This window comes from Eubalaena glacialis, chromosome 18, assembly GCF_028564815.1.
Source record: "Eubalaena glacialis isolate mEubGla1 chromosome 18, mEubGla1.1.hap2.+ XY, whole genome shotgun sequence".
NCBI lineage: Eukaryota > Metazoa > Chordata > Mammalia > Artiodactyla > Balaenidae > Eubalaena > Eubalaena glacialis.
Window position 1 is genome coordinate 51,756,337 of NC_083733.1, and position 10,926 is coordinate 51,767,262.

The following is a 10,926-nucleotide window of genomic DNA, read 5'->3' on the forward strand; positions in this document are numbered from 1 at the left end:
CCAGTGTTCTAAAAACAGAAGAAAGATGAAGTCTATTATGGAACATCATTTGATGAAATGTATTTATCCTTCCATAAATATGTACTGTCTACAGTCTACCAGGCACTTGTAGGGTCTATGGTCAAGTCGAGGGGCTACTGGAAGCCAGGCTCTGAGCCATGTGCATGTCATGCATGAGCTCACCAAATCCTTAAACCACAGCTGGGATGAAGGAGCAATCAATAGTCTTATTTACAGAGAAAAAGAAAGGTGCAAGATCCCCCAGATAACAAGGGCCAGAAGAGCAGCCTCAACTGGCTCCAGAACCCATGCTCCAGCCGTTAAAAACAACAGCTAGTGTATTAGTTTCGTATTGCTGCTGTGACATATTACTACAAACTTAGTGGCTTAAAACAACACAGATTTATCATCATGCAATTCTAGAGATCAGAAGTCTGAAATGGGTTTACCAGGCTAAAATCAAGGTGTCAGCAGAACCACATTCTTTTCTGGTGACTCTAGGGGAGAATCTGTTTCTTTGACTTTTCCAGCTTCTAGAGGCTGCCCATATTCTTTGGCTTGTGGCCTCTTCCTCCATCTTCAAAGCCAGCAGTGTAGCATCTTTAAATATCTCTGACTCTGACTCTTCTGGACTCACGATAACATTGGGCCCACCCAGATTATCCAGGATAATCTGACTATTTCAAGGTCAACTGATTAACCTTAATTCCATTTGCAACCTTACTTCCCCTTTGCCACATAACCTAACATATCTACAGATTCCTAGGTTTAGGATGTGGACATATTTGGGGGCATTATTCTGTCTGCCACAGCTAGGCAGCCACCTTATCCAATCAAAAACTATTCATTGAACACCAACTATATGCCTAGCATTAGTTTAGGTGCTGCCGGCATACAGTAGTGAATGAAGAAGACAAAAATCCCTAACCTTGTGAAGTTTATGCTCCTGTAGAGGGAGATGGACAACAAACAAAATAAATAAGCAAAATATATCATAGGTTAGATGGTACTAAGTTAAGGGGAAAAATTAAGCAGAGAAGGGGATAGGCAGTATGTGTGTATTGCTATTTTGGCTGGTGTGCTGGACATCTACCATTTGTCCCTCTTTTTCTGCCTTGTTCCTTGTGGGCTGACATCTGTGAACAGCATGAAGGGGTTCCCTTACCCTCTGGCTTCCTTTTGGTCATGGCTGATGAGAAACACCTTCAGGAGACTGGAGGGCAGAAGGCAACTGAGGTCAGCCTCCCTCATCCCTCCTCCAAAGGCCTCACCCCCTATTAGGAGTCTTCTCATACAGCCCACCCAGCTCCAAGAACACGTCCTTTCCTTGCCGTTTCAGGCCTCGGTATGGTAACTATGGCTGCCTTTATTAGCCCCAGGGCAAATTACCCCCTTCCAGTTTCCCTATACCCTGTCTACCCTTTGTAAATAGTACTTTATTAAACTCTCTTCAGATTGTCCTAACTGGAGGGTGCTACCTGTTTTCCCAGGAAGGCCTTGCTGAGCTGGTAACATTTAGATAAAGCCCCTAAAGAAGGTAAGGTGAGAGACAGGCAGATACCTGGTAGAAGAGCACTTTGGGCAAGGTGGCTGCAAGTGCAAAGGTCCTGTGGTAGAACCATGCATGACGTGTTTGAGAAACAGCAGGAAGGAAGCTTGTGTGGCTGGAGTAAGTAAAGGAGTGAGAAGTGAGAGGAGGTGAGGTCACAGGGGTACCTGGTATAGGACAGAAGTCGGAGCATGTAGGGCCTTTGAAGAAAGTGCTGCCAGTGCCCCACCTATATCCCTTCAGCACTGTCCATTGGATGCACGCAAACCCTCTGGCTTCCTACTGCCCCTGCAGCTCTCTGTCTGAGGGCCTCTTCTGGCCACAGGAGTGCAGCAGGGCAGGCCAGGGAGTCAGTTCCCTGGGAGTAGCCCTCAACCAATGTGGAGTTGGTGAATAAATACCCAGGTACCTTGCTGCTTGCATTTGACAATTATGAGGCATGCCCTAGGCAGCCTCCCAGAGGTCCCCAGAAGCATGGAGCTCTGGTGCTTACAGCGGTAACCCACTTATTAACACACCTTGTATTGGCTTCCTTCCTCTCCTGTCTCACTTCCCTGTTTATCACCCCCTGCTCCTGGGAATCACCTCCCAAATGAACCACTTGTACTCAAGCTCTTGTCTCAGCATCAGCCTCTGGAGCATCCCAATCTAAGATAGCCTGTGGGTCATTATTAGGACTTAGGCTTTTAAGAGAGTGAGATGAGCATCCACTGAAGAGTGGTCATTAGAGGAGTGACATGGACTGAGGGGGCAAAGGGAGAGGCAGAGAGACCAGTTAGATGCTATTGTAATAGTTCCGAGGAGTGGTGAAGGAGCAGGGTAGAAGGAGTGGTGGTGGTCAGAGATGGTTAGATTCTAGATACTCTTTGAAGGAAGAATCCTTGTGATTAGCTGTCTGTTCAGATATGGGATATGAGAGACAGTAAGGTGTCTAGGGTGATTTCAAGGTTTTTCCCTTGAGCAAAGGAAGGATGGAGTTGCCTTTTACTGGGATGTGGAAGACTATTGGGGGGAGAGCAAAATACGGAAGGCTGGGAGCTCAGGTTTGGACATGTTGAGTTGAGATGTCTGTTAGGCATATGAGTGGAGATGGTGAGCAGGCAGATGGTCAGGTACACAGGTGGGGAACTCAGGAGGAGTCCAGGCTGCAGGTAGAAGTTGGAGGGTCATCTGTAGATAGGTAGTAGGTAAAGACTGGATGAGGTCTCCAAGGGAGTAATGGTAGAAAGCATAGGGAAGAGGCCCTGGAACTGAGCTTTGGGCACCCAACATCTAGGATTTAGGAGAGATAAGAAGGGATTAGCAGAGAGATGTCCGAGAAGGAGCAGCCAGCAAGGTGGGAGGAAGGTCAGGAGGCTGAGTGAGGAAGAAGATATCAACCTGCCAGATGCCACTGATGAGGCAAGAGTAAGGTGCAGCCTGGGGCTTGACTGCTGGATTCAGGAGCATAGAGCTCATCGGTGACTTTAACACTCGCCCTATCAAGTGGGAATGAGGAGGCAAGAATCTAAATGGAGAATATTCAAGAGAGAAGAGGAGGAAATTGGAAACAAATATGGAGAGCCCTTGAGGGAAAATATATCAAATATTTTCAATTAATTTTGTTTCATTTTGAAACAATCCCAAACCCACAGAAAATTTGCAAGCACCAAGCAAAACTATTTTTTTATGAGCCATTTTACAGTAACTTGTTGGCATGATGCTCCATCACCCCCAAATACTGGTGTGTGTTTTTCACAAACAGGGACATTTTCCTATATAACCACCAAACAGTCTCCAACATCAGGAAAGTACACCGATACGTTACCAACATCTACTCCTCTGACCCATTCAGTTTCACCAACTGTTCTGGTAGCTTCCTTAATAGCAAGGCAACCAGTCCAGGATCATGTGTTGCATTTAGCAGTCATGTCTCTTTAGTTCCTGCATCTGGGAAATTTCCCCCATCTTTCCCTAACTTTCATACCCTTAACGTTTTTGATGATTACAAGCCAGTTATTTTATAGAATGTCCCTCAGTTTTGGCTTGCCGATATTGTCTCATGATAAGAGCAGGATATGTGATTCAGCAATCCCACTTATATATTCAAAAGAATTGCAAACAGATGACCAAACAAGTACTTGTATAGCACTATTCACAATAGCCGATAGGTGGAAACAACCCAAATGTCCACCAGTGGATGAACAGATAAACAAAAGGTGGTATATCCATACAGTGGAATATTATTCAGCCATGAAAAGGAATGAGATACTGATACATGCTGCAACATGGATGAACTTCAAAAGCATTATGTAAGATGAGAGAAGGCAGACACAAAAGATCACGTATTGTATGATTACATTTATATGAAATATCCAGAACAGGTAAATCCATAGAGACAGAAAGCAGATTAGTGGTTTCCAGGGGCTGGGGGGAGGGGGTAACAGGGAGTAACTGCTTAATGAGTAGGGGTTGTTTCTGGAGTAATGAAAATATTTTGGAACTAGATAGAGGTGGTAGTTCTACAACGTTGTGAGTGTACAAAATGGCACTGAATTGTTCACTTTAAAAAGATGATGTTTATGTTATGTGAATTTCACCTTAATTAAAAAATAAAGATTCAGGTTATGCATCTTTGGCCAGAATATCCCAGAAGAGTATTCCTGTTTTTCTCCTTGCATCCTATCAGGTGGCACATGATTTCTATTTGTCCCATTACTGATGATGTTCACTTTGATCATTAGATTAAGGTGGTATCTACCAGGTTTCTCCTCCTTAAAGTTACTCCTTTCCTCTTTGTAATTAATAGTACTTTGAAACTATGTAATACCCTGTTCTTCATGGAATTTTCTATCTATTTGTTTATCGGTTTATTCATCCATTTCTATTCTATTCATTGGGTCATAATCTGTTACCTTATTTATTTTGGTGCTCCAGTTACCCCAGATTTGGCCAGTGGGAGCTTCTCTATGCTGGCTTTCATATTCCTTTGACATATCCTCATCATTTTTAGTACCTCCTTGCTTCCTGGCATAACAAGATCATCTTGTATTTTTCCTGCTCCAGTCCTGGAGTCAGCCCTTCCTGCAAGGAACCCTGGTTCCTTTTAATGGAGAATACCATTTAGAAACCAAGATATAGGGCTATGTGTACTCATTGCTGTTGGGGTATCACTTCTCCCAAACCTTCTTAGTGGACAATGCCAGGGAATGTAAGTGTGTGTGTACACATATATACTCATGCTTTTATGCATATTATGTATATATTTCTATATATATAGAAAATCATGAGTTCTTACCAATAATTCTAATTCCAGTCTAAAACACCCCACATTCCAGTCTAGTGTTCTCCCTTTTCCAACAGTGAGAAACACGGCTCCCCTAGGCTTAAAGTATCCAGTCACTGCCTTCCCCCCAAATCCTCAGATGCCTTCTTCATCCTCCTTGGGCTCTGACACATGTGCTAGGCCACACCACTGCACAGATGTTCTCCTCATCCAGCGTGGGTTCAGACACCCCCCAACCTTGCACTGAACTACTCTCCTCTGCAGATGTCCTGTTCACCCCTCAGGGTACAAGCTGTACTTTGGACCACCACAGCTTCCTCCCTTGCTCAGCCCCACCTAATAAATGTTGGCCTGAATTGTTAAGGAAAGAAAGAGAGATAGAAGAACTCTGATAAACCATCAAGCATAAAAAGCAGATGAACAAACTATATACATTCTATATTTACAGTTTTAAATTTTGGATGGAAAAAAGACTGTAGAAATTATACTAAAATTATAATTGATATGATTGTAGGTTAAAATTATGAAGGTTTTTTTCCTTTTCCATATTTCCCAAATTATCTGGGAATAATTTGGTAATATGGTTGTATTACTTTTCAATTAAAATACTTCAAGAAAAACATAACTTAAATAGCACTTTCTAAATCACCCCAAGCTGCATACTGTGTGCTCAGGATTCATGCTGATGGTCCAAGAATATACCCACAATTTTAATAGAAGATCTGGAGAAAAGCAGTTTTATATCAAAACAAACCTGGATCAGAATACAAAGTTCTCATAAATTTTAAAATAAAACTTGAGTTCCAGTTCTGGAGAAAGATGATACTTTTCCCTGCTTCTCCCTGTGCTGTAAGACTCACTATTGTGTGCTGCCTTGACATCTGGTAAAATCAGGAGGCCCTCAAATGGCATAACTGTAAGTTCCCTCCTCACTCTGCTCCCACAGATGAGGTCCCCTAGCCAAACAACCTCCTTATCAAAGGGACCAGGCACAGCTCCTGTTTATTCCTGAGTATCGGGTTTCAGTGCCATACCAGCCCATGGAATTATTCAAATAAGCTAATCACATTCTCCTGTGGGAACCAGGGGGCACCCCAACCTCTTGATACTATGTAGCCTGCCTCCTACAGCCCCTCTTTGTTCACTCTGTTCCCAAGTGCAACCCCCATGTGACCCTGCATGGCATGTGGTGTCCTCCCTCAGGCTACGACTATATGTGACTATTAAAACGCTGTTGATCTCATTTGCCCAGTCTCAGCAGTTGTGTATTCAACCATCCTCACAAACCTAGGGCAGGAAGACCTCCTCCACCAATGGAGTAAAGAAGAGGTGTTAAAACACTGCCCTCTAATTCTAACTAAATATCTTGGAAATTATTTAATAGACAATGATTAAAAGACTCTTAAAGCCAGAAAGCTGAAGGTGGACTAGCTAGGGGATTCAGGACTTGAGGAACTATAACATAGTGAATTTCCCCAGTTTTCTTTTTTATCTCTCATATACCGAGGAATAGGTACCAAAGATTCCTACAACTCAGAACCACCAACGGGCATAAAAAAAAAACAACAACAACCAAAAAGACAAGGAAAGTCCACTCTTTCTGGACAAAGGACAAGTAAAGAAAAGCCCCAAAGAGACTAGACCTAGTGGGGACCCCCAATGCCTGCTCCATGACAGAGGCACTGGCAGGCGGTCTGAGCCGGTGAGGTTGGTGAGCCGGTCCACCTGCAGGGGCAGCATCAGCTAGTGGCATAAAAAGATCCAGGCCCAGCAGCTTCTGTCCCCCATCCCCAACCCTCCAGCTGAAGAAGTTGTCCCAGCAATACCAGGTGGCCTCAGGAATGACATCAACAAATGACGTCAACAGAGATTGAGCAGTAGCCCCAGCAGTGCTAGAAGAATGAAGCTAAAAGACTAGAATCACATTGAAAGGATTCTGATAAGCAAACCGTCACTGGAACTAACACATATAGATTCTGGTATACATATATATCTACATATGATGAATATATACCAGAACCTACATGCTAAAATAGATTTAAATAGGTCAAGAGTATCATAACATAAAAACAAAAATATCTGGGATACAACTGAAAATCACTCATCATTCCAAAGAACCACAATTTGAATGAGAAGAAAACTGACTCCCATAACTGGATGAATCAGATGTCAGAACCACCTGACAACAATTTTAAAGCAGTGCCATAAAAATGCTTCAACAGATACAAATTCTCTAGAAACAAATTTAAAAATTAAAAATCTTAGCATAAAATAGTAGTAATAAAAGACAACCAAATGGAAATTACAAAACTAAAAAATACAACAGCTGGAAAACAAAAACTTGCTAGATGGACTCAATAGTAGAATGGAGATGACAGAGGATAGAAGTGATGAACTTGAAGACAGCTCAATAGAATTTACTCAATCTAAACAACAGACAGACAGAAAACAGACTAAAAAAATTACAGAGCTTCAGAATTCTGTGAGACAATAACAAAAGATGTAACATTCATATAATCAGAGTCCCAGAAGGAGAGGAGAAAAGAGTGTGGGACTGAAAAGTATGAGAAGAAATACTAAAAGAAATCTACACCAAGATATTATTGTAATCAAACCTCTGAAAACTAAGAACAATGAAAAAAAAATCTTCAAAACAGTCAGAGAGAATCAATACATTACCCGTAAAGGAAGATCAATTTACATGACAATGAATTTCTCATCTGAAACCATGGAGGTCAGAAGGAAGTGGCACAACATTTTTCAAGTGCTGAAGAAAAGAACCGTTAACTACAAATCCTCTATCCAGTGAAACTATTTTTTCAGGAATAAAAAGAAAATAAAGCCATTCTCAAATAAAGGAAAACTAAGAGCATTTGTTGCTTGCAGATCTATCCTTAGAGGAAGCTCTTCAAACAGAAAGAAAATGATAAAAGTAGAAGACTGAGTCATTCAGGAAAGAAAGAAAAATGATGGAATGGGTAAAAATAGAAGCAAATTCAATAGACTATCCTTCACCTCATTAATTTCTTTAATCATATTTTGTGGTTGAAGCAAAAGTTATAATACCACCTGATATATATAGAGGAAACTCTTAAGTCCATTATGTTTAAAGTGTGGGGATGGTAAAAGGATCTAAATGGAAGTATCATTTCTATCCTTCACTTGAAGTGGTCAAACGCTGACACCAATAGACTGTGATGTTATGTATGTATATGGTAATACCTAGAGCATCACTAAGAAAGCTATACAAAGCAATATACTCACAAACATCATAAAGAGTTCAAAATGAAACTCTAAAAATGCTCAAATAGCCCATGGGAAGGCAAGAAAAAGAGAAACAGAACAATGAGAATCAGAGGCAACAAACAGAAAACAAATAATAAAATGGCAGACTTAAATTCTAACATATCAATAAGTACTTTAAAAATGAATGTTCTAAATTCACAAATTAAAAGACAGAGATTGACAGAGTGTGTAAAAAAGCACAACCCAAGGATATGCTGCCTACAAGAAACTCACTTCAAACATAACAACATAAGGAGGTTAAAAATAAAAGGATGGAAAAGATATATCATGCAAACATTATTTTTTTTTTTAAATTGGCAATGATTTCTTAGGTTTGACACCATGAGCAAAGGCAACAAAAGCAAAAATAAACAAGTGGGACCACATCAAACTAAAAAGCTTCCGCACAGCAAAAGAAAATATCAACAAAATGAAAAGTCAGCCTACAGAATGGGACAAAATACTTGCAAATCATGTATTTGATAAAGGGTTAATATTCAAAATACATAAAGAACTCATACAACTCAATAGCAAAAAACCAAACAGTCTAAGTTAAAAATGGGCAGAGGATCTAAATAGACATTTTTCCAAAGAAGACATACAGCTGGCCAACAGGTACATGAAAAGGTACTCAATATCACTAATCATCAGGGAAACGCAGATCAAAACCACAATGAGATATCACCTCATACCTGTCAGAATGACTATCGTCAAAAAGACAAGAGATAATAAATGTTGATGAGGACATGGAGAAAGGGAACCATTGTGCACGGTTGGTAGAATGTAAAGTGGTACAGCCACTATGGAAAACAGTATGGAGGCGCCTCAAAAAATTAAAAATAGAACTACCATATGATCCAACAATTCTACCTCTGGTTATTTATCTGCATAAAATGAAAACACTAACTCAAATATGCCCCAATGTTCACTGCAGCCATGTCCATATACTAGCCAAGACATGGAAACAACCTAAGCATTCATTGATGGATGAATGGATACAGAATATGTGGTATATTTATACAGTGGAATATTATTCAGCCATAAAAAGAATGAAATCTTGCCATTTGCAACAATATGGATGAAACTTGAGGGCACTATGCTAAGTGAAATGAGACAGAGAAAGACAAATACCGTCTCACTTCTATGTGGAATCTGAAAAACAAAACAAAATTGAAATAAGCAAACAAAAGCACACCAAAATCATAGATACAGAGAATAGATTGGTGGTTGTCAGAGGCAGGAAGTGGTGGGTGGAGGAAATGGGTGAAGGCAGTCAAAAGATACAACCTTCTAGTTATAAAATAAATAAGTATTGGGAGATGTAATGTACAGTATGGTGACTATAATTAATAATGCTGTATTATATATTTGAAAATTGCTAATAGAGTAGATCTTGAAAGTTCTCATCACAGGAAAAAAATTGTAAATATGTGTGGTGATAAATGTTAACTAGACTTACTGTGGTGATCATTTTGCAATATATACAAATATTGAATCATTATGTTGTACACCTGAAACTAATATAATGTTAAATGTCAATTATATCTCAATAGAAATAAAAGGATGGAAGAAATATATCATGCAAAAATTAATTTTAAAAAACAGGAGTGACTATATTAATATCATATAAAGTAGACTTCAGAACAAAGAAAATGACTAGGCACAAAGAGGGATATTACTTAATGATAATAGGATTGATCCACCAAAAAATCTAGTTATCCTTAATGTGTGTGCACCAAAAAACAGAGCTTCAAAATATATGAAGCAAAAACTGATAGAGCTGAAAGGAGATAGGCAAATTCACAATTCTAACTGGGGACTTTAACAGCCCACTCTCAGCAACTGATTGACATACTAAATAGAAAATTAGGGAAGACAGAGAACTGAACAACACTATGAACCAGCAGGATCTAATTGACATTTATAGAGTATTTCACCCAATAACAGCAGAACACATTACTTTCAAGTACCCATGAAACATTAACCAAGACAGACCATATCCTGGGTTATAAAACAAATCCTAACAAATTTAAAAGAATTGAAATCATATAGAGTGTGTTCTCTGACCATAAGGGAATCAAACTAGAAATCAATAACAGAAAGACAACAAGAAAATCTCTGAACACTTTGAAATTAAACAGCCTACTTCTAAATAGTCCGTGGATCAAAGAAGAAGCCTCAAAAGAAATTTTAAAAATATATCACTGAGTGAAAATGAAAACACAGCATGTCAAAATTTGTGAGATGCAGCTAAAGAAGTGATGAGAGGAAAATTTATAGCACTAAATGCTTAACATTAGAAAAAGGAAATGTCTCAGATGAATCAACTATGCTCCCATCTCAAGAACCTAGAAAAAAAAATTAAAAGCATACAAATCGGGATGGAAGAAATAAAACATTCTCTATTTGCAAATGACATGTTGTTGATGAGTAAAATCCCAAGGAGTTTACAGAAAAACATCAAAAACAAAAATTTAATCAGCAATTTTTTTAATTCAAAGATTTAAAGGGAACATAATGAGACTAATGGAATGCATAAAGAGAAGAGCCAGATTGAACTTCTAGAGATGAAAAATTCACATTTGAAATGAAAATTTCACTGGATGGGATTAATATCAGAGTAGACACTGAAGAAGATAAAAATCAGCAAACATGAAGACATTGGATTTGAAGACATAGAATAGAAATAAATTGAAGCAGAAAGAAAAAAAGACTTTACAAAATGAACAGTCTCAGTGGTCTGTGGAAAAATATCAAGCAGTATAACACACCTGTAAAAGTAAACAAAGAAGGAAGTGGGGTTGGGATTATTTTCAAGAAATAATGA